The 24,638-nt window shown below is 43.1% G+C and overlaps 2 protein-coding genes across 14 annotated transcripts in view; one reads left to right on the forward strand and one right to left on the reverse strand.

Annotated features, from left to right (window-relative positions):
* The window catches only part of HMG20A (high mobility group 20A), a 35,073-nt gene extending 20,305 nt beyond the window's left edge, over positions 1–14,768 (reverse strand). The window contains exons 1-3 of one of the 7 annotated variants that reach the window (XM_084532728.1): positions 14,650–14,768; positions 13,153–13,262; positions 7,797–7,899 (exon numbers count right to left, since the gene is read on the reverse strand). The gene's annotated coding sequence lies outside the window, so the exon portion shown is untranslated. Of the gene's footprint in view, positions 1–7,796; positions 7,900–9,701; positions 9,841–13,152; positions 13,263–14,451 lie in introns of those variants that run through there. The other 6 variants (XM_084532729.1, XM_084532730.1, XM_084532727.1 and 3 more) reach the window with 6 other exon arrangements.
* Positions 14,769–14,984: 216 nt separating this feature from the next.
* Positions 14,985–24,638, forward strand: part of PEAK1 (pseudopodium enriched atypical kinase 1) — a 118,733-nt gene continuing 109,079 nt past the window's right edge. For 5 of the 7 annotated variants that reach the window (XM_084532714.1, XM_084532713.1, XM_084532719.1 and 2 more), the window contains exon 1: positions 14,985–15,165. The gene's annotated coding sequence lies outside the window, so the exon portion shown is untranslated. Of the gene's footprint in view, positions 15,166–20,116; positions 20,208–21,582; positions 21,687–24,638 lie in introns of those variants that run through there. The other 2 variants (XM_084532717.1, XM_084532718.1) reach the window with 2 other exon arrangements.

Raw genomic sequence — 24,638 nt, forward strand, 5'->3', positions numbered from 1 at the left:
CAGCCCTCTCAGCAGCCAAGGACCTCTTCTCAACCTCACTAAACCCATCTGGTGGCACTCAGCGCTCCCACATTGCCTGGAAGAGCAGAGACACTCTGAGTCCGAGCACTCCGTTCCTTACCAAGCGCTCCTGTCCCTGATGCCCACTGTGACCCTCCCATCAGGTCCCCACGTCTGTGCACATCTGGACCTAGTCAGCAGCAATCTCAGCTTGCTTTCTAACTGCGGGGAGGCACCCGGACATCAACCTTAACAACATATAAACAGAACACAAACACAGGAAGCTGGGAGAACACACGCTTCATTCTTTAATTTCTTTATTTATTATTTAACCCATATGCTTTAGCTACAAACTCTTAAAGTTAATTCTGAGCCAAGTCCTAAAGAAATCTGAACAGCAGTGAATTTATAATGGCTTCTGATCTGTTCCAGCAAGCAAGAAAACAAGACAGCTCCCCAAAAGCTGACTGAGAACTGATGGCAGTCTCCACAAGTCTCTCAGTCATTTCTTGTACTTGCAGTATTCCAGGCCTTTGCTCCAAAGGCACTATCAGCTATTTTCAATGCTCCTGTAGAGCTAAATGTTCATTTTCAGGGATGTAACAAAGTGGACAAAACAACAGCCTGAGGAAAAGAAAGGAATTCCTGCTTCTTCATCTTGAGCTTCTGCAGAATTCACAGGACTTGAAAAGGACAGCTGCAAAGTCCAAACTAGAGTTGTTCTGAATGCAGACATAAAACTGTGAAACTGATAAATTCCAAATCCCCACAAGCATTCCGATTCAATGCAAGCAAGCACCATCTCCAAACAAAACCGGATTCAAACCAGAGCAGCTCTGAGCTTACTGCATTGCTACGCTACTACTTGTGATGGCTCAAGGAAGCAAGCAGCTAAGTGGGACTACGAGAAGTCAAATTTATTTACAGCTGCCTTGGATGAAGTGCTTGCAGAACAGTGATTTATTCTGGGATAGATCAACCTGGAAGGTCTGGTATGTACTCAATTGTGTTTCTTTACAACTTATGTAGGGTGGAACACCCAAATCAAGACTGCAATGCTCCGTCTTACCACCGCTTGGAGTTTCTACAGCAGTTGTGCTCCCATTTTAAACAGGGTATTTTTCAGCCAGCAACAATGCTCCTGGAATGCCAGCAGCAAGCACGAACCTCCTGCTCTGCTATGGATAAGAGTCAGGAATACATTTTCCTGACTTTGCCTTAGGTCCAAACACTCCAGGCTCTCATTTGCACTGACTTTCCTCCAAATGCAGGCTCCATAGGAACATAAGATTTAGTGTTGTTTTTTTTTTCTCTTCTGTTTCCTACACCCAGCATAAGTGTGATCAAAGCATAACAGTGATCAGCTGCAGAACAATAACAATAACCTGACTGGAAGGCTGGAAAAGCTTTTTGGATGCCTGGTTTGGTGTGCATTACCAACCCATATTTTAAAAGGATAAAACACAAAAGCAAAGAAATCAAGTACAAACTGAAGCTCCACATTGTGTGTGCATAATCCCAGATGGGACACCAAGAAAAGTCCTAATCAGGCCCATTCCATGCTCCCAACGTTTAAACATTGCTAAGATTTCCAAAGATCTGTCAGTCACTTATCCTAACATTAGACCCCTATGAGCCTAAAAAAGGTTCTACATTATCCTAATCCACCAAAACCAGCTTCGTTCACCTTTTTCTACACCTTCCTTCTCTTATCTCTCAGGAAAAAACAAAGGCTTTGTGGTCCAGAAACTCTACAACAGCACTCTAACTTCCAATTTGAGTTTCCTGCCTGGATGGACACTTCACTTCATACTCAATACTACAGTGCACAAACACGGTTTGACAAGCATTCCTAGAGAAATGAAAACAGGACTTGCACAGCATAAAGACTGAAGTGTTACTATACACAGCAGGGAATCAAATAACTGAAAAACCAGAAGTTTGCTTGATCTCTTTTCATGCTAACTTTTGTAGGCCATGTCATGTAATAGCAATGTTCTTCTAATAGAAAAAGATGAAGTGGCTGTCAGTTATATTTTGAGTAGATAAAGCTACCATACAACCTCATCTCTAGGAACAGCCGTGTAATAGGAAGGAAAAGTTATAAGAAGGTAATTGTTAAATCACCTGTTAGAACAAATCCCTAAGATGGGCTAGACAAAATGACTGACATCTGCAACATCATTTGTTTGGTTGCAGTGTTCACAGTGCTGTTACAGGGCAGCACACATCCACATGCAGCTTCTAGATTCTGCATCACCCCACAAAAACTTTTTTTTTTTTTTTAAAGTCTTCTACACATGCAACGAAGGGTAATATTTGTCACACAGAACTTTCCCTTCAGAGAATCAGGCCATTCCACTCAAGCAGCAGACCATCTTGATGTAGCACACTCGCATTTTTATTTTTCAAAGGAGGAGATCGGAGCCAGAGCTGAACATGTTCACGGCCAGACTGTTACAGCTACATGAACTACAAACAGCCCTTCTCAAACACTGGGCGCTGCTGGCCCTTGGCACAGCCCAAATGAAGAAACAGCCTGTTCCAGACCCAAAACAAAGCAATTACTGTACACTCTCCAAAATGCATTCATTGCTTCAATAAAGTGTAACTTGCTTTGCTGGTGTCAAGCGATGCACAACATATGTGAAGTGAGGCTGGGCTCCACAGCACCCGCACACATCTGGCCACACAGTCACTGTCAGATGCAGACTGACTTCCTATTCAGCCTGAGGCCACGTGGGAGGGGTCCCGGGATTGCCCTGAACACTTGAAAAAAATGGTTAAAATAATCCCGAGCAATGTTGCCTTTACAATGACTACAGCGTATCAGATTCTTAAGCAAAAGAATCGGGAATTACCAAATTAGTCACCCAATTAAAAGGTAAGGTTATAAATACACATTTATTACAGTTAAGCATATTTAAATACAAAGTCAGCATCAAAAGCCAATGCTCGGCCTGTACAAAGCATTGCACGAGTTCTGGTTACCTCATTGACAGCGCTGTTTTAGAAACATGACTGCTGAGGAGGCTTTTCCTCCCATACTTCCTGTTCCTAACCTCTCGCGTCTCTTTGCCAGAACAAGTAGCTCCAAAATTTACCTTTCAGAGGACAGCAGATAAATATCTTCTGCTACATCACAGCGGAACCACAGTACTCCTTAGCTAAGCATCAGAATCTAAGCACTTCATAATGTAAGTAATTTAAACCCAGAAGATTTATTGAGAGATAAATCCATAGGATCATCACTTTCTCTGTCTGTCCACATGTAGTCAGAATATGAGAAAGAAAACAAAAGCAAGTACATCTTCAATTAAAACCACAATGATTTTGGATCTGTCGGAGAAAGTTCACATTCTCTCCTGACAGCAGCATTTTCTTCCATCAAATTGGAGCAGAAGCATATTATCCAACATCCTTAACTGCAAAAGACAGATTTGACTTTTTCCCCTATAGGCAACTCATTAGAAAAAGGTCTTTGACTTCAGGAAAATCACATGTCAAACCCAACGCAACGAAGGTTTCTCTGTCAGACCAGAAAGTATATACACAAGAGGACAGCCAATTGCTTTTATTTTTACTTCTTGCCAGTAAAAATAAAAACCACCAAAGACCAAAATAAAGACTTGCAGGAAAAGATTCCAGAGCTCCATTTCATTTCCAAGCATTTTAAGGAAAGGAAGGGAAGATGTAGAGCTTAGTTTTACACTTAGTTTACTTGGCTCTTTGTGGCAAGCATTAACAAAGCTATTAATACTAAAGCTTTAATATCAGCTGCCAAACATCTGCAAAATTTTCTTTTTAAAAAGCACGGGTGTTCAGTTCTATACTCTACCTTTATTTACAAATGGCATTATGATAGCGTATATTTAAGTCATCTCATATCCACCACATTCTATTTTCTGGAATTTATATTCACAGACAAGAGATGTATGCCCAACTCTTCAGACAAAAGCGAATACAGATCCAGGCTGAATTCTCTCCCTTCAAACACACAAAAGAAATTCTGAGGGAAAGCAACTCCATATGGAGAAGACTGTACAAGTAGTCATTCTGCCCACCCCTGCACAGCTAAATGAGTAACTGCAGACTAGGTTACCAGTGGAGAGTCTTTGCCATCCAGCCCTTTGATGCAGGCATTCAGTGTGTGAAGATGAGGGTAGCTCATGTTTCTGAATTAACTTTCTTAGTGACAGCGTTAGCTGCCATTTAAAGTAATGCCACTGTACATACACATCTGCATAACTAATTTAATCCTCATGCTATAGATCCAGAAAAATCCCAATCAGATCACAAAAAATAAGTATTGGACTAAAACTTGAGATTTCTTTCATTTAATTCATTGCTGTACCTATGGCAGGTCCAGTACCTCACTACCAGGGATGACTGAGGTTGGTCCGTAAAAACCTCTGAGCTCCCCCAGCTGCTGGAGGCAGCCTACCTCCTCACCTGTTCCTTGGAAATCTCTGGGATCTGAGGATCACTATCCACTGGACATCAAGTTTTCCAATCGCTACTTTTGCATTAACAAGGCAAAACAGATGTTTTGCAGTGTTAGCAGTGTTACTTTAACAAAGTAACACAACAATGCAATGGGCATAAACCATGCCTTGCGCACAGACATTTCTCTGAAACCACAGTGATTATAAGATCATCCAAGACTTGACCAGATATTGTTAGCTTTCCCATTCAGCAAGTGAACAGTTACTTTTCTTCAAAATCAAAGTTGCATTCCATTTATGTCAGTAAGACTCAATTATTTCACTGTTTGGAGAATGCAAACATGGAAGTGCCGTGAGCAAAGCAGTTTATTAAAAAATGTAAATGAACAGACTCCAAAGGTTTTCATGGCGTTTGCTCAGCTCTAACCTTTACCAGCATCGCACAAGTGAAGAAGCAATATAACTTCACGCTGGAATACCATTATGATTTAAAATACCAAACCCTTATGAACTAGAAATAACTCTGAATGTCAGAGAATCCTGATTGTGACTGACCAGTGAAGTGATAAGTTAGATACTTGAAAATAATATAATTCAAGAGCGAAAACACCTGCTGAGATTGAAAAGTTGTTTTAAAGCAATTTTACCATTTCTGCCCTCTCTCAGCCTTACCACAAAAGTTGTCAGGCACGTACAGCATATACTCCTAGCCCACTTAAATTCTGAGAGTGGAAACTAGCTGCTGCCACAGAGGAATACGGATTGGAATTTCCCATGCACATACCCAACAAAACAAGTAATTACTGACCATTTTACACAATATGGGGTTGAATACTTTGGATGTGAGAATATACTGAATAAGGGATTGAGTATATACTTGAAAGAATGACTCACCACAGGCTTCATGACCCAACACAAAGGCATCTACTCTGACCTCAAGAGCAACAACGACAGCATGGAACTGGATATTTTAAACGCACTGATATGGGTACAGGGACAAAGGTTAGAGGAAATGAAGTGTGGGAAGAGTAAGTGATTCTCACACAAAACAGACAACTGATTCTGCTTGTTTTCAGACAGGACTCATCTTTAGAGAAAAATGACCTATCAGCTTCCTTTTGCTCTCATTTTTCTCATGCTTGTCGTTGCATTCCATTATTCCAACATATAAGGAATGAGGCTGAGCAAACAAAAACCTGTAATATTTAAAATAAATCAAATTTTAAATAGCCTTAGATGTGCAAAGCAGATATATTTTCACACTCTTATCTGCTATTTCTTTCCCTTTAACAGATTAACCAAATGGATACTAGCAAATCCTAGCAGCAAGAATAGTGAATATCTGGGATATTAAAGATATTATCTGGGTTCTTAAGGCTCTCCAGTAATGGATAAACATGCATCAGAAATGGAAGTTCGGGTATAGACTGCATTAAATGCACCAAAATCTCTTCAGCCAAGGCTCTTCTAACAGAGACAATTTGGGATGGTTTCCCACACATCATATCATTAGCATCATAGGATTCAAATTGCACAGATCTCAGAAACAGGCTAGGATGGAAAACGGACTAAGGACAAGCACAGAACAGACACGAAATTCAAGCAGCTATCAAGAAAACAGCAGACAACACTTACAGAACCTTGTCTGGTTTCAGGAGAGTAGAAGGATGCTTCCATTTGCAATACTTTATTGGATCCCCAAGCCATTTCCAATTGCGGCCTGGACAAATTGCTCTGACAACAGTTGCTAACACTGTCTCACTGTCTTACATGTCTTACTGATGCTGCAATCTTTTCTTTGTGCCCATCATTTTCTATCACATGCAGAAAGACAAAACAAGCCAGGGGAAAGTAGTGACTAAGAACATGGCATCACCACCCAGAGCCTGAAGCCAAAGAGTAAACAAGAACCTGAGACAAATGTAAGACCTGTAAGTTTAAACTGCTCTTTCAACTTTCCTCTTCCACTGCTGCTTTTCAGGTGCTAGAAACAAGGAACTGCAGGCACAAAACATGCACAAGCTCTGAAAAAGTAGAGTTGATCTACATACACAATAGATCTAGTCCTAAGAGAACAGTGATCTTTTCAAATAGGCTGAAGACTGAGCAGACAAGAGGGTGGAGCTCTCATATATCACAGCCAAAGTCTCAAGCACTTGTGCTTGAAAAGATTTCTAATACATGTTTAGTTATAAATGTTCTGAAAGATATTTGGCATTCAACTTCGAGTATTTACTGTATTTAACAAACAGCAAAGATTTATACTGCTTTTACATTTCCTTTTGATGATTTCATTTCTATATATGTTTAAGTAAATATAGTTCCTCTGAGTTAAAACAAATGCTAGCCAAATATCCCTATATATGGCTAAAGAGGAACAGCTGGTTTAGAGGTCACATAGGAAATCTGTAAGAGCTAAGAACACAACCAAATTTCAAAAGCAGTCTTTAAGATGCTACTAACCTTAACCCTTTTACTGATGAAATCTCCAAAGATGCTTAGTATATCACTTCCTATACTGTTAGTCCTAACTCAGTTTCAGACAGAGGCAGCTGTGATGGTGTGACTGGAAGACACATTCTGCAGTTCTTATTGCAAGGAAAAATGAGAACTGAAGCCTACTGAGAAGATCCTTGACAAAAGGTCAATAACACTCCAGTTTATACAACATTAAAGAGTGGGAAAATGGAAAAATATTTGTATTTTCACAAGGGATATAACATATGATGTCACCTCAGTATAACCTAATAAACAAGTTCTTTGCCTTGATCAGAAACTGAGACAAGGCAAACTGGTGAAAAACAAGAGATTGGGCAATACTCTGTCTTTTTGGATTTGTGAAACCTAAGTATTTTCCAACACAAGTGCAGGCACAGTACAACAATTTCAGGAAACTTATTTCTCTTGGTTACCTTTTGCAGCCTGGTAGAAGTACATACAGAGATTACCTGAAGATCCATTATCACATTTAATCCTAAACATTAGCTCAGAGGCTTTTCAGTTAGAGAGCTGTCTTTCTAGTCACTCCCCTTTTCATTTAAAAGGAGCTACTCTCAAAAAGCTTTCACAGCTGTATTTTGCTCCTCCCTACATCTCCCAAACAAAGAAGAAAAAAAGCATGACGTTGCATTTTAAACTTTGCTTTTTTAAAGCAGAAAACATTAAATTTCTATGAAAACTAACAATTACATTTGAGCTTAGACTTCCTGGGATTAAACAATTGTCACTGTAATGGAAATTTGGCTGCCCTGGTCTCTAGCAGTTCCCCAGAGCAGCTAATTCCCACCCTGAAACTGCTTCCTGACCTCTAGAAAGGGTCGTCTATGTATAGCTAGAGAAAAATATGCTTACACATTCCAGTGATCCGTGGTAAGCTTGCTAAGAAGAATCCTGCAGGTTTAGTCCACAACTATACCAAGTAATCAAATTAGGGAAGGCTTTCCAAAATGTCTGCCTGTAAAAAAAATTTTTTTTGATAGTTGAGATGTGTCATTTACAGCTAATGGTTAATTAGCAAGAAGCAGCAGCTCTCATCTACTATCCACTGACATTTTCTCCTGCTCAAGTATCCATGTTTCAATCACCATCGACTTGTCTGTGGTCCCATTTAAAATGCTTCTCAGTAACAGTTAATAACTTCACCTGATCATCACATATTTTATAAATAAATGTATACCTCCTTATCCTAGACAAAAATTCTAAAGATTCCAACCAGTTTTGCCAACTAAGATCCCCCCCCCCAGTAAAGCACTAATGTGCACAGCATATGTCTACAATCACCAAATGACCAAATCCTAGGGGTTGGAAGTGACCTCTGACATTGAGTCCAACCCCCCTAGTTCATCCTCATTGTTTTTTTGTTTGGAAGGCTACAAACAGTTGGAGAAATAATCTCTTTGTTCTCTGATGTTCTCTGACAGATAGCAATGAATGTAAAACAGCATGTAAAAGCAGTTGAAAAAAATACCTTACAGTGGCCACAAGAATAAAGAGTATCAGGCAACACCTCCCCCAGTCCTGACAAAGCTTGAGGGACAGAAGAATAAAAAAATAATTCTTCTATTAACAGACTAGAGACAGAAAGCTTGCAAGTATGGAAAATTCTCATTTGATTCATCAATTAACAAGAAAAATCCACAGAGGGCATCTTCATAAGGATTCTAAGATTCTCTCTCCAATTACTGATTCCAGAGCTGGACTTTCAATATTACACTGCCCCTCTGAAGACTGCCTCGTGCTCTGTATTAAGCTCAGATTTATTCTCAGCTCTGAGTACAAGTAGTACTTATCTTAATTTAAACCATTCCAACAAATTGTGAAAAAACAATGGCGAACTGCCATTTCATAAAGGAGTTCCATGTTAGGCTCACTACACAGAATCCAACTTTCAGAGATTTTAAGTAGGTTTAAGTCAGGAGCAGTTTTAAGGATTTTTTTTCCTTCAAATGAAAAACTCAGGGCTGCTGTGCTTGCCACTCCACTAATTAGCCCACCTGTTCAATACTTTCTGTCCTTCAAGTGGAGGACACAGCATAATGAAGTGCTCACAATTCTGCAACACTATGAGACAGACAAGTGAGGGACCAAGAACAAGATACTGTAACACCATCAAGTTCTTCACTGCATATAAGCAGGAGATAAGTTTGCATTTCTAGCCTCACAAGAGGATTATCTGTATGACAATAGGAGCTTAAATCTGAAAAGAAGTGGCATATCCACTATACAAGGATTCGAAGATGCTTTCTGTGCCAAAGCCAGATACATTGTCACTGCATTCTAAGAAGCCAACAAGTTTCAAATCCATGCCATTTTGTTCAAAGACATCAACATTCAGAAAGCAGAATGAATCAGGCTCTATTTGCAACTTCAAACTGACATTTAAAAAGCCATGGAACACAAACTAATATGATTCACAAGCTTTTTTCTGCCTTCCTTTCTCCTGTACTCAGATCTTAATAAACATGACTTCTGCTTCCACACTTTGTGGAAGCGTTTAGTGTTAGTGGCGACTTTACACAGTCGTAATAGTGACACAGAACAAAGTATATATTCTGTGGAACTGACGAAGCAGAACGGGAATCTGGCCAAATAAAATGGTGGTGTGAGTTGAACATCTGACTAACATAATTTTCAGTTATCATTTCTGAACCTCTGCATATTTGGCAATAAATCAGATGTAGGGATAGGCTGCAAGACTGCTGAGCCAGAGCAGTAGCTTGCTGCTGCTGGGAACAGAAGGCCTTGCTCCTTTCTCACCTGGTTATGGCAATCTCTGGACTCCTCATAGAGCTTCTCCTACCCCACAGCTCTTCCCTTTGGGAGCACTGCAGGGAAGAAGGGAAGCTGTCTTCCCTTCTCAGTGACACAGCTGAAAGGACTCAGAAGGCTCAAACACCAGAGCTGTTAAAAAAAATAAATTAATGAATGCCTACAGAACCCCCCACTTCTACCAGTGGTGAAGAGTCCCATTAAGTTAAAGGAGGCACCCCCAGCCACCAAAGATTATTGCCGGCTGAACTCAATCTGTTAGCAGCTGGTTGTGGAGAGTTTCAGATCACATCAAGAGCAGCTGTTATCTGCCCACATGAAAATAAGCCAAGCACTAGAAGGAACAAACAACAGCTCTCCATTGCCAAAGGCTACAGTTCAGGGGTAGCCTGAGCCTCTTGAACTACTAGCTACTTCAAACACATCATCTTTGGACTGACAGTTCTGTTTATTAGACAATTTATGCGCTAAGCAAACAGAATAGCTTTTACTTGATTTATCATATGAGTTTATGCCAGGTAAAATGGCTCAGCAAAGGATCTGACAGACACTGCTGGCACAAGGAAGAAGGGTGCAAATAGCACAGCCCAGAGTTAGTGACTTACATTTCTATAACTCTACAGCCTGAGATTCAGTTTCCCTCCCCCTAAAATTCATGTGGTGTCAGGAACAAAGAACACTTGAAATGATTCCAGTAACCAAGGGCGCTAAAATAGTTAGAAGCGGGAGGAAACATCAGAAAAAAAATGAGTATCATCTCAAACTGTCTTGACATTTTCAGTTTTCTACTTTCCAATCTAAAGCTAAACATTTATTCTACTAATGAAAGATGATTCTTTCTCACGACTCTGGAAATAGAGAACTAATTCCACAAATTCTGATTCATTTTTTCTAACAAGGGATAGTTATTACCATTGCTCTTCATATCTTATCTGAATTGCAGAAAATATACTTTATCTTAATTAAACTGAACAGAAGAGCAGTTGAAATGCATTTTGTCACCCTTCCACATATTGAAACCGTGAGGATTTAATCAAATATCAGTTATCTCAATTTCCTTCCATCAGTAGCAGGAGTCACATGCAACACCAGCTAAAGCCCATTGCAGTAAATGAAGTCTGAGCCAGAAATCTGCTCCACAAGAAGATTCTGGTGTGGTTACCTGTGCCAGTAACAGACTAGATATCAGGACTGAAAATAACCTGCTCTGTCATGTTTTTAGATAGCTACACTGCTATCCAAGTGCACGCAAACGTCTTCAGTCCTGTAGCTATTAGCTGATCTTGCACTGGCAAAGTTTAAATTTCAACAGAAACAGCAAGCATGTGATGTCACCTAGTGCTCCACTGCCTCCACAGAGTTCTCCAGATATTCTCCAGGTTATCTAGCACTGTTTTGAATCCCAAACCTCCAGATCCTGTTTGAGAGCCCCCCTTTATGGAGACTATCACAGACATTCAGAGCCAAGAAGCAAGAGCTAGTGCAGAACTTGCTCATTAAGAAATACTCCCTCTAAGAAGACTTAAGAACACTCAGTAATGCCTATACAGTCCAGTACTTCCAGAGATTCCAAAGATACGCTCAGTCACTCTAGAAATTCTACACAAGTTGTGATTAATGAGATATTCCAACAAGATGCCAGTCTATCTGATGCAGTGGCAGCTTTAAACGGAACCTCTTTCTAGATTAAGTCTTAAATCCTGATTTTTCACCCCTTAAGTATCAGAAGATGTCCAGGTCAATGCCATCAATTTGTGAAAATAAACACAAGGAGGAAGATGCATATTCTTAAAGAAAGGTAAGCTGTGGAGAAGTGGAAGAGGAACATTCTACCAAAGAAAAAGATCTGGAATATCATTAAAAAAAATGAAACATGCTTAGTACACAAACTTTCTCCTCCTACCTTGGTGCACCATTTGTTCTGTGCTGGGAACACTTCCCCCCTCCCCATCTTCTTGGCAGAACTGCAATGTTAGTAAACTCCAGATTTAGAAGTGTGAGCAAAAATTCACAGTTTACTGTTTCCGATACTCTTCTTGATGCTGATCTGTTTTCTCTGTTGTAAACTTCCATACTACTACCAGAAATTGCTTTGTCACAGCTCTCTCCACTGCTCTTCCAACTAGAGACTGACACTTGCCTTTCTGTATTGTGCCAGGCCCCACATATTTTGAACCCTAGCACAGGATGCTAGATTCCACTACATCAGAAACTCAGCCTTTGACCAACAAGTAATTATGGCCTCAGAGTCACAAGCCTGAGATTATTACTTAGCCTATTCTTACACTAATGGAAAAAACAGTTTATTCTTCCAGAAAAGGTTCACTTGCATTACTGATGGTGTGTCAATGACCTGCTTTCAGCAAACAGTACTCCAAGCTTAAAAATCATCATGTCATCTTGCATCCAAGGCTTTGAAAGCACAGACAAAAAAAAAACTGAAGAGAATGTTACTTAAATGTTATCTAAACAACAAACAAAAATTCACAAGACCACTAGCTAATCTCACATGAAATATCTGCATTAAGAGGTATGACAGAACACACTGTTAAGTGAACTCTACATTACTAACAAAACTTTTAGTTGCTACTTGCACTGTACAGATACCAACTAGCCTTAGACACTTTCAAGAAATGGTTAGGGAAACAGAAACAGTCATTTTGGAAAATAATTGTTCTTAGTAAATTCACACCTAATAAACGTTTAGTGCCAAAGTGTTTTTATCTACCTCTATTCGTTTCTTGAAAAAAAATTAAGTTCAACAGTTCCCATAAACACATGAAATACTCCTCCCTCTTCCTTGGGAAACTCATGGAAGTAAAAACAGAAACAAAAAGCTTAAAGGAATGCAGAAAAAAAATAGATTGGGAAGCTCTCCAAAGCCAATCGAGTTACAGATATAAAGGGCTTTTTATTGAGGTACATGAACTAGCAAAAAAAAAAAAAAAAAAAAAGCTCCCCTTACTTAGTCTCCTCAAACCAATACAGCCGTGTTCCCCTGAGTTACCCTTCTAACAGAGGATGAGCAGAAGAGTGTCCCCTTTGTTAGAAGTGCAGCCTCTCCACCTGTGCTATCAGTTTCTCATAGCACACACCCCAAGACTCCGAAAATCAGTAGTCTGTGCACACTTCAGTAACAGCAAGTGGGGGTAATTAAGTTTATCAACCAAATCAAGGCCCTAAAGCAGCCCTGCTTAATCAAAGAAGCATTTCAAAGGGAAGGCTGAACTTACTTTGGCAGAGGAGCTACCTGGCTATTCCGGCACACTGTGATACCAAGTTAAATACATCTTTCTTTAAATACATTGTGAACAGGTAAACTAACAAAGAAAGCTTACAAAGTTAACTTGAACATACTAACTTACAACTGTCTCAATTCCTATGCTCTAGTACTAAGAATGAGGTTGTGATATGGATACAGAGCAACAACTCATCTTACAGTTACTGCTTTCATTCAGAAGTCACGCGTCTTCTACGTTCTCCAAGTTCTCAGTTCGCGGAGCAGCTCCTTGCCATCAGACACAGGTGGCCTTGCTGAAGGAAGATGTCCTGTGAGAACAGAAGGTAGAAGACAGTAAGAAACTCTGTTCTCAGTTTATTCATTACAAAGGACAAGAATTTGTTAGTCACCTAACAGTAAGATACACATAGAAGAATTGAACCCTATTCTCAGGTGCTAAAGAAGCATTCCTCTAGAACCAGGATTCTCTTCTACCTCTTGTCAGCCATAAGAGGGCCACCTGTGAGGTTACTCTCTATGCATCTCACTGCAAGAAACCAAAAAAAAATTCCACTCAGAGCAGTGGAGTTAAATCTCACACGCTTCAGTTTTCCTACTTTGAAATCTGTTAATACCCCTTACAGAATTTAGCTTAAGAAATTTAATCTGAATACACTGCTTTAGCCAGCTTTTCCAAATCTAGATCTTCTTAGAATCCATAGCATTGACTGCTTTGGGACATTCCAGGCTTCTAAGGACAAAAAAACACCCACGCACTTTTTTTTGACCTCCCTGGACTCTAAAATTACAGTACTTGCCAGCATCTACGGCCAGAACGGTTCTAAAAATACGGGGTATTTTTAGAAAAACCTTTTTTCCCCATTTAAAATAGTTTAATTGTATTTATTAAGTGGTGTTTGTTTTGTCTTTATCTCATCCTTTCTTCATTTGTATTTGTGTAAATGCGTTATAATATGCTTATCGGTACAATAATACAGTTCTACAAATAAAAACAGGGGAAAAAGCATACTGGGGGGGAGGCTGCTCAACTTCTGGGGGTTTTATTTACGTGGACCCAAGGCAGCGGGGACCACTGCTCCAGCAGGCAAAGCCTCCCCTGCTGGGCCTCCGCCACCCAGCTCTCCCCAAAGCCCCTCTGAGGTTCCCCCCTCCTGCCTTCCCCCCAGGCCCCCTGCCCTCAGTGCGGGCATTTCAGAGGGCTTCACTGAGCGCTGCCTCCCAAAGCACGTGGCTGCGGCTGTAAGAGGAGGGATTTTTCGGTTGTTTGTTTTTTATTCTCCACCCCCAGCTCTCCCAAGGGCCGCTCCGGCGCAGCCCAGAGCCGGCCCCGCACACACACACGGGCAGCCCAGGGACGAGGCCCGCCGGGGGAGGCCGGTCCCGGGGCTGCCCGTGCTGCTGCTGCCCAGCTGAGCGCCGCGGGAGCGGGGCCCCTCCGGCGGCGGGCAGGGCGAGGAGGAGGAGGAGGAGAGGAAGGCCGCGGCCCTCCCTACTGACCTGCCGGCGGCAGCGCCCCGGGCCGGCCGCGCCGCGAGCTCTCAGCCCCCTCGGCCGCCACCAGCTCCCTCACAGGGCCGCATCACCGCGGCCCGAGCCCGCTCGGATCCCTCCGCACCTCACCTCAGCGCGGCCCGTCCCCCAAAGCCACCCCTAAAAGAGCCGCAGCCAGCCTAGAAGCGCTCCCGCTGCCCGCACCTCGTCCTCCCTCCGCGGCCCTTCCCTTCGCCGCCAGCTCGGAGCCGAACCTCCCCCGCCGCGCCGGGACTACTTTTCCCACGCGAGCGGAAGCACACGGCCTTCCTGCGCGCGCAGCCTCGCCGTGCGATTTTAGAGGCTCGGGCGGCGCGCCGAGCGCGGGGCACGCTGGGACTTGTAGTCCTCCCCGGGGGCCTCCGCCGGCGGGCCGGGGGTACCTCGCGGCGGCGCCCCGCCCCCTCGCCCCTCCGCAGCCAATCGGCGCCTGCCCTGGGCGGAGAGGCTCCGCCCCCCCGAGCCGCGGTGGGCGGGGCCGTGCCGCGGCCGGCGGCGGCCGGAGTCGGGTGGTGCGCGCGGGCGCGGCGGCTGCAGCCCCGTCCCGGAGCCGGATCGTCGCCGGGGCCCGGCGGCCGCCGGCCCTTACGGAGCTCCCTCGCCGCCGCCTCCTCCTTCTCCTCCTCCCCCCCCGCTCGCCGCCCCCGGGAGGCGCCGCAGGGCTGGGGGGGCCGCCGCCAGGTGAGGGACGGGCCGGGCTCTGCAGGGCGGCGGGGGGCGGGTAACGGCGCCGCGGGGACGGGACGGGACGGGGGGCACCGGGAGGGGGCTGCGAAGGGACGTGGGGGCGTGAGGGGGGCTGAGGGGTCCCGGCGGGTTGTGAGGGGGCCGGGGGGGCTCTGAGGGGTCCCCCGGTGCCTGCCCCGCCCGCAGGCTCCGTGCCTCGGTTCCCCGGCGGCACCCCCGGAGCCCCGCAGGGAGCCCCCGCGGGCTCAGCCCGAGGGCCGGGGCTCCGCCGGGTCCCGCCGGCCTCCCCCGGGAGCTGCCGCGGGCGCCAGGTGAGCGCTGCCCCCCCCCCGGGGCTCGGTGCGGAGCCGCCCGGCGCCGTGCTGCTGTCAGCCCGCCGGGCTCCGGGGCCGGGGGAGGCCGGGCTGAGCCCCCCCGGCTGCTCCCCGGAGGGAACGGGGGGCTCAGAGCACGGCCCGGTGCCTGCCCGGCCCCCGGCTTGCTGGGGGAGGCTCCCCGCACAGCCCCCGGTTCGTGGCGTCGCGCCGGGCGGAGTTGGGCTTTTGTTTGTTCCTCTCGGGTGGCTTCGTGCGGGACCGGAGGGTTTTTGCCGTGTGCTCTGCGGCTGGGGTCTGCTACAGCGCTGTGTGCGCGGAGGGGTGGGGGAGAAAAGCCCAGGCAAGATGCACGGGTGGGGGGGAGAGCGCCCAGTTGGAGCCAGGACTCTGTGGGATTCCAGGAGTTGGGGTCCGTAGTTAGAAAGTGTACTTAAACTTGGATAAAGTGACCGGCTGAACAATCACCTTTGTTACGGATTAAATGTGTTTAATTCTGTTGAACTCTTGCTTGACTTCCAGCCTCGTTCAGGCGGTTTGCTTCCAGCAGTTTTGCAGCGCAGGAAATACTTGTGGATATTTTATTTGGTCACTTTGACTAGTTAGAGCTCTTAATCTAATTCCATTCTGGCTTAAAAGGTTTTGTCTGTAAAGTAGCTGAGATGATTTATCCAGATGAAGCATCTTTCTGGCACAGCTGCTGCTGTGGTGCGTTTTCAGGAAAGCCTCGTTTTGTCCCCTAAGCTGTAGCAGTATGCGAGAAACGAATTACCCAGTTTTCCATGAGTAACTTTCCATGATTAAGCTTACACATTCTTCTCCTGATGTATTTACCTTATTGTTCGCCTATCTCCCGTAGATAACGCAATTCACAGACTTCCTAAATGACTTTCTTGGATTGTTCTGTTTGTTCCTCCGCACCTGAGTGGCGGTGGCAGTGGCGGTGCGGTTCCTGGGGAGCCAGCATCACGCCAGCATCGCCTTCCTGCCCGGCCCTGCTGCCAGCAGGCGCTTCCACCCAGCTGCACGCTCCTGGAAGTGAGCAATTGATAGCGGAGGGAGCTGCACTCGTGGGCACGAGGTTTGGCTTTCATTGTTTCAGGAACACGCATTAGCCATGTAAATAAATGCATTGATTTCAAAAGAACAGCATTCCCTATTTATTGGCAAATCTTAAGGTTGCTTCAAAGAAAGGAAGAGCCAAGAGACAAAAAGCCATTCCGGATTTTTAGCTAATTTGTGTTCCTGACTTTGCAGCTCTTTAAAAAGTCTATTTATAAACATATTTACTGAAATACTTATTCTTTTGTTTATGTTTGCAAAAAAAAAAAAATGTGTGTGCGTGTGTGTATATATATATATAAATATATATATATATATGTTGGAATTGATTGCTTAAAGACAAACAAGAGGGGCAGTGCTGTTCGGCCAAACAGCTCCTAAGTGGTTTCTTGCCTAATGAGGGTAGTCAAATACTAAGATAACTATTGTAAATTAGTGTTTAGGGTCACAGACATGGGTAATTGCTGTTAAGCTTCTGTACTGTGCTAGGAAAAATATGTCTGTGAAAAGATTGCTATCAAGTTAACAGGTTGAGACATGCTTTCTTTTCCCTGCCTTGTTAGTGGATTAACACTCCTGGGTCTCTCCTTTCCTTTTCCTTTTTCCTATGTAGTCTCCGCTGTTAGATTTCCCTTTTCCCTAGAGCTGCCCGTCATCCCAGTTAAGAATTAGACCCTCCCATCCCCACGAGTTGCCTGTTTGCTTTTCCCTTTTCTCAGAAGGGATCCCTGGTTTCGCTCCTCGTTGTCATTGCCTTTCCTGTTCTCACTGCCTTCTGACACGACCAGCTTTCAGGTGGTGTTAGCTCCATCGTCTTTTTTTCTGTGGATGCCTGTTAGACCCTCTTTTCCCCAGCTCTTGATGGCCAGAGAGGTCTAACCTGGGGTTTTCCACATATGGATCCGAGACGAGGGCCTTCTCCTGCCAGCTTCCCCGTTGTTCCCACTTGCTGCGCTGCTGCAGCTCCTGAAGAATCCTGCTGAGCTGCTCCCTCCCGTGCAGTCAGTGTGTCATAGCTGACAGTCGGGTAGGGGCAGAATAGCAAGATGCAGATGATGGGTACGGTGAGGAGATAGTGCTGCATTTGTGAAAAGCTCTGGGTGATTGAACATTATACGGCCATGTGACATGAAGAGAGATGGTGACAAGAATGCTTGGCATGGGAAAGTGAAAATAAAACTTCCTTATTTTTCTGCTATTAATATATGATAACTCCAGATGTTTTTAACCTACTTGGGACACAAAAATGGGAAGCTGTAAAGCACTGTTTGGTTTATTAGTTGAAGCAAAGATCAAAGAAATAATGTCAAGTTGTTTGCAGGTCACGAGTAGTGTTTCTTAGCTGTGAGCGGCAGCCAAAAATCACCAGAGTGGCAAAATCCACCGTACATGTGCATGGAATAACACAGGAGGAAGAGATGCCCGGCCCCAGGTCACAGCCAAGGGAAAGAGGCTCCAGACTCCTGCTAGAAGGGGTTGGCAAAGCATGATGCCTCTGCCCGTGGTGGTGGTACCTGTGGCAGGGGGGTACCGAGACCTCCTCTGCAGGGTTTTTTAGTGTTCCCCCACACATGGCCACTGTTTAAGGGTACCCTGGCATTTACATTGACCTAAAGCTGAGGTTGTTGCATTGTTTCACATGTATCAACACAATAATATAGAATGGCCACTGCAGCACGCTTTTGGATTTAAGGGGGGAAAAAATATGGGCTGGAAACTGGGATTACACTTGGCTAGTTGGCTTTCACAATTTTAAAGCAGGGTGAAGTGGAAGAAGTAAACAGTGTGCACTGAAAAAAAATGAGAGCCTTAGTATTTCTGAAGTGTTAGTGACAAGGATAAATTACTTGTTTTTACTTGGTAACAGCTCTAATTAGCTGTCCAATATTTTAAGCTGCAGTTTCAATAAATCGTGGTTTAGTTTTGTACCCTGCATGTTTCCTTTTGGTTTTTCCAAACCATAAGCAGAAATTATCGACCGTGCGAGAAAATCTCAGTCTTCCTTTTGCCTGAGATAAGTGGCTGAGTCACTAAAGCAATTTCTTCCCCCATATCTCTTTAAGTGGACTGAGTTGATGTGAGATTGCCTGATTGTTGGGAAAAAAATGTGGATAGAGGCAAACTACACGGTGGTTTAGCTTCGAGGTCACTTTCTTTAAATTGATTTTCTTATGGGTATTGCACGGGCTGTTACAAAAGTCGCTGCGCTAACTCACTGCATTATAGTACAACTTTACCCCAACAGGTTCTGGGTTTGTCTGCTCAGATCAGGCCAAGAAGACCAGGATTGTGGAAACCCGCTGCAGCCTAGCTTACCATTTCTCTCTGCCCTGTAATCACGTATTGCTGAGCGCGATGAATGCAGAGTCAATGTAAAGCTGTACCACTTGGGGAATTGTTTTGTAATCAGTCTTTAATTCATTTTTCTGCTTGAAAAATCTGTGTGTTGTTTGTTTTTGTTTGGTTTCCCATTTTGAGTACTGACTGGTTTCCCATTTTGAGTACTTGGGTGGCAGATTCCAGTGCAATGTGCAGAGAGAGGTAGAATTTTACCCGGATTGTTCCGAAAATCTCCGCCTCGTAGATCCACTTGTGCCTGTCACGTACAGGACTGGCCTTAACCGAGATGCTTTTGCGTGAATAAAGTAGTAATAACAAATGGTGTAATACAAAATGTTACCTGGACATAACGTTTTTAAATCCTTCCCTTGGCAGGCTGTGCCCCACGTTGTACTTGAGAGTAAAAAACAACAACAAAAAAAAAACCCACCTTACATGCATTTAAACGTAATTGCCGAAAAATGCTCAACTGTGTTAATGCAGTCACTGTTGATTTCAGGAGACACTCTTAGCGAAGTTTTTTAAATCACAGTAAATAAATGGATAAAAATCGTGCCAGGCTAAACATTGTAGGCTTCTAGCGATACTTGTTTTAGTAACATCTTGTCTGAGATAACAGTTCAGCGTGGTGCTAAAGAGTAAGATCCTTACTTCGTGAAGCCAGTACTATTTTAGAAGTACTGTGACTAGCAAAAAAAGTTGCCAGATAAATGCAACCTCACTGGTGCTTAAGCAGATTTGGATTATTATGTTACTTGATAGAGGTTCTATAGGAGAGTATTTAGTGGTAAATTCACAGCTGAACTTTAGATGTTTTTATAAATCCATTAAATAAGTATCTGAATCTTAAAATGTTCCTTCTGGAATGGCTGCCTGTATTTCTACAGGCCTCTGTACAAAGCCCATCAAAAGGGGAAGATGATACATAATACAAATGCTGTAAATACTGCATATGTATATTTATTTATATGCAGTCTTCCACCCCTAAGGCTCTTACTGTTAGAAAAGCCTTCGTACACATTTAAAAGACATTTAGTGTACGCTATAAACACGATCAAATTTAGACATCCTTCTAGATTGGCTTTGTCTATATTGCCTCCTAATAGAGATATCTGTACAAATCGCAGATGCTCTTGCTGTTGTCTTAGACGCTAAGTAGCCTTTTTTATATCACTGTATTGCTTCTTTATCTATTAATGTCCTCTCTATGTTGTTTTTTCTAATTGCAGTAAGAGACAGAACAGTTTTAAAAAGGAAAAATGTAATTCTACCTCCCCACCTCCCATTGGCCAGTAAATTCAGAAATGATCATGTCTGAAGGTAATGGAAACACTTAAACATCTTACAGCCCTTGAGTTGAAAGTGTCCTTGTGCAGCTATTAGTCTTTTAGCCTTTTTTCTTTCCCCAGAGGCAAGTTCGTTCTTTTTCTCCACCTTGTATTAGTCCCTAATCATCTTCTGCAGAGTAACCTTTGAGCTTGTTTGGAACTCCATTAAAATCACTGATTCTCTCTGAGAAGGCTCAGAATTATATCAGTTTTGCTTTAATAAACTTTGAAGTTTAATGCAGATGCATACAAACTCAGAGAGAATAAATATTAGTATAGGAGTTTTCCGTGGAGGAATAAGCCCTATTGTGTAATTGGTTTTTCATTTGCCTTCCTAATTGTCTTTGCCTTCCTCTTCTGGATGGGGTATTTTGCTTAAAAACAGGTTGCACAATGTTCTTTGGTGTCAGACTTTGGGTTTGTAACTATATGGTTAAAGAGTATGACTTGTGGTGTTTGGAATGATCCTGGGAAAAGGCAGTTTATTTAATGACTTTTGTACTGTAAACTCTGGACGTTCTCAGCCCTTGGAAGCAGGGAGATGGCTCAGCTGAAGGGAAGGTGCAGAGAACGGGGGGACACGGAGCCTCTCATTTTGGCCAGTTACACGTGCTTTGGTCGTGCAGAGCAGTGCGGTTGGTTATAAGCAGGGGAGCAACTCGCTGAGCTTGGTGTTCAGCGTGCATCCAAGGCATGTGTGTTGACTATTTTAGAACATGACATCTGTAAAATCGTGTTTTCATGCTGTGATTGTTTTTTCCTCACGATTTGAATGTCTAAAGGGATGCAATATCAGATTATCTGCAAGAAAGTCTCAGACTTACTGGGATGCTAATGAAGCTCTCAATAATGCGTCTTTAGATGGTAACAACTTTTTAAAACATCAGGGCAGGCCTTCTGAAAATCAGGCAGGCTCATGTTTAAAGGTCACTATCTCGGGCTTGAAAAGATTGCCTGGGAAGTGCGGAAAGCAGAGGCATGTTAGGACAAAGCTTGCTGAAGCCTGGCGTGCTCCAGTGCCTACGAATTTTGCCTAGTAAGAATTTCTTGTGCAGCAAGGGCAGAATTCCTGTTAGAGAAAATGCCAGGCCAAGCAGAGTTTAAAGCATGTTTGATCTGCCCTGCAATCTGCATTGGTCTGTACTGCTGTATCGCAAATGTCATCTTGCTCCATGAACCTGTTGGCATGCAGGGTGCTGGCTCGTGGTTCCTCGCGAGCAAACCCACTTAACTTGGGCCAGTGGGAGCAAAGCTCTTCCAAAGGTGGCTCTTTGGGGGAGCTGCTCAGAAAGGGGCACATCAGAAGGGATGTTGCACTCCCCTATGTAAAGTACCTGTTTTTAGCAGTAGATAGAGAGATACTGTTAGTAACAGTTGCCATGAAAATCCTCCTGCGACAGCTTTGCAGATGCAAGGTGGAATTGCGGAGCGGTAAGACAGATTCCTCAGCGGTACTGGAGCTTTAGTCATGGTGAGTTCTCCCGTGTTCTGTATAATTATCTCTGTTTTTCTGCTTGTTGGAATGTGCAAAGTGTTTGATTATTTTGTTTGTTTGTGCAGTTGCTTTCACAGACAGCAGCTGAATCAGGTTCCTTTTCCGATTGGTGTTAACACTCAGCATCAGTATGGTATTCAGTAAATACATTCATTAAATGCAGCATTGCAAGTCATAGCACATTGCATAATATTGTGAATAGCAAGAAGTGCTGCATTAAAAGCAAAAAACCCTCTTCTCACCCTTTTTGTAATTTTTCTTTGTAGTGCACGATGGTGATAACATTGCAGGCTTTTTTCCTTCTCTGTCCTTTGCAGATTGACTTCATTGCTTATGGTTGTACATTATCTTTATTTTTCAATGTAAATCAACAGAACAATGGAGATAGCAACTGACAGACCTTTTGAAGCCAAATTTGCAGGCTGAGAAGCAGTGTTGTATAGAAACATGTTGGAAAAGATAACCAGCATGGGTTATCAGACGGGGTTCTACTCAACCCCCTGCAGATGCGATTATGGAAAAGGCGGTGTAACAGCGTGTTCTGAAATGTTCCAGTGCAGCTGCCAGGGCACTTGATGGAAGGCACATGTATATGCTAAATTCATCTGTGAAATCACAGTAAGCAGGTGAAACACTAAAGCAACAGCATTTAAATGTAAGTGGGAATTAGATTTCTTAAGCTTTCAAACATGACTTAATTTGTTGCTATCCTTTTTTCTAGAGTTGACGTAATACACAGACAGTTGCAGGTAATCATGATCTACATAAAAAGCTGACTTTGGATGCCTTCATATGAAAGTTGTAAACATCTAAGCAAAATGAAATCTGTAGAACGCAGAAGAAAATGTGAATTTGTATAAGGAATAATGCCACCTCCAGCGGTGGGCAGTACTTAACTGGGGGGGGGAGTGGTAATTTCAGCCAATAGTCCCTCACATTGTATTATGTGGGTAATGCTTGAGATTGTGCTGCCTAGGGGAGTTGCTGTACTTCTTTGTCTAATTATAAACACAAAACAAAGGTGGAAAATACATTGGAAAAATGAGAAGCCAATACTGGTTCGTAGTTGCACTGGATGCAGACAGCTGAATTGTGGATGAAACAATTATTGAAAGGTTGAAATAATGAAAAATAAGGGCGGCCTTATAAGCAAGTGTGTGCTGTGCTTTTCCAAAAAATCGCTGTTATTGTTTTAGTGAATATATTAGAGAGGAACATTTGTCAGGACAGTCTTGCATCGAAGGAGGTCTCTTGACAGCAGAACAATATGGCTTCTTGGATTGTCTCTGCTGGTGCCTTTCATGAGGGAGATGCTTATCCATTTAAACTTGCATTTCAAGTGATACAGGAGCAGTTTTGATTACTGTTTAAAAACGTAATTTCTTTTGGTGAGCGTGAAGCAATAGTGGATTTCATGTAATTTTTAGTTCGCTTTCTCCTGCTACTTTATGAAATGTCTGTAATTGAGCTGGGATCTGCAGATGTAAAATAGCTGCTTTTAGCTTGGATGATTTTGCTCAGTGGTTCAAGGTTTCTTTTCCATCACTGTTTTTCCATGAGCTCTCCCAGCAATTTCAGGGTAATGGTTCTGCAGAGAAGATGAAACGTGTGTTAGCTATATTTGTATTCGTTGGATGATGCACAGCATGAGTTGCCCTGCCTGCACAATGTGCGTAAGAATTCTGGAAATGACTTCTGGTGGAGAGTTGAAAGCTTCAGCAAGTCCTGTATCCTGCTAGCACAGAGCAGTATGGGCCTCATCTCAGAAGCTTGTTTGCAGTCATCAGTCCAACAAGTTTTTACCTAACACCTCTTAACAGTTTTTCTTCAAAATGCTTGTGTGTTTTTCTTTGTCTTGGCAGTTGTTTTATGAGCTGGTATAGAACAGAGGGCTGTCACACCACAAAAAAGAAACCATGTCCAGGCATTTGTGAGATTAACTAAACCTCAATTCCTATTCTGAGAGCTTAGAAAGTGTAAGGAAAATGGACAATCCTTTCTTCAGAAGGTGCCTTTCTCAGGCTGGTAGAGAATGTACACAGTACCTATATAACATTGCCTCTCAGTATCCGTGGGTGTGCATGGCAGTATCATTTAAGAACAGAGAAATATTCACAGAGCAAAAGGGATTCTTGAAATGGAGCAGTACCCCAAATATCAAAAACCTAGCTTTTATATACTGAGATAAATCTGCCTTGGGGTTTCTGTGAGAGACAGAGGTGAAGACTTCCCATTATAAAGATAACTACCTTCTAAACACAGCAGTGGCTCTGTTCTGCTTTACAGGGTGTGCTAGGACCTGTGAGAAACGGTTCCTCTTGGAAAAGCTGTACACAACATGAAAAGAGAGGGAACATAATCTCTTTTGCCTCTTTAAGATGTGCTGGAACAAATCTTTTTTTTTCCCCATTTTTTTTGCATATTTTTCAGATGAACAACTCTCTTGAGCGTTGTGCTCTTTATTACACAATCTTTGTTTTTAAAGTTCTAAGCATGACCTCAGTTTTTATTTTGGTTTTAGTAAAGTATTTGCTGCTTGTAGCCCTGTAAAACCTGAGAGATTTTCCTCTCTTTGAGCTCCTTTAAGACCCATAGTCCACCACAGCTTATATGGGAGGCTTAAATGAGGAGTCTTCTGAGTAGAAAATGTCTTCTATAGTACTTCCAGATTTGAAAATCATTGGAATTTTCTCTGTGTAAAGTTATAACTTCCTGAGAAAATGTTGGCATCCACTGTGGAAGTTGTTAGTTTTTGGAACTTCTGTTTAAATTACTCTCTCTGCTTTATTTCTTCCTCCTCTTCCTAGGAAGAGAGGCATGGGGCTGCAGGGACTTCTTTGGAATGTGGAAAAAGGCAACAACTTCAGAGCATTTTGGGGGAAAATTGTTCTTGAACTGAAGAAACAATTTCAGAAAACATGGCTTGTT

Source organism: Aythya ferina (assembly GCF_964211825.1).
Source record: "Aythya ferina genome assembly, chromosome: 11".
Lineage (NCBI taxonomy): Eukaryota > Metazoa > Chordata > Aves > Anseriformes > Anatidae > Aythya > Aythya ferina.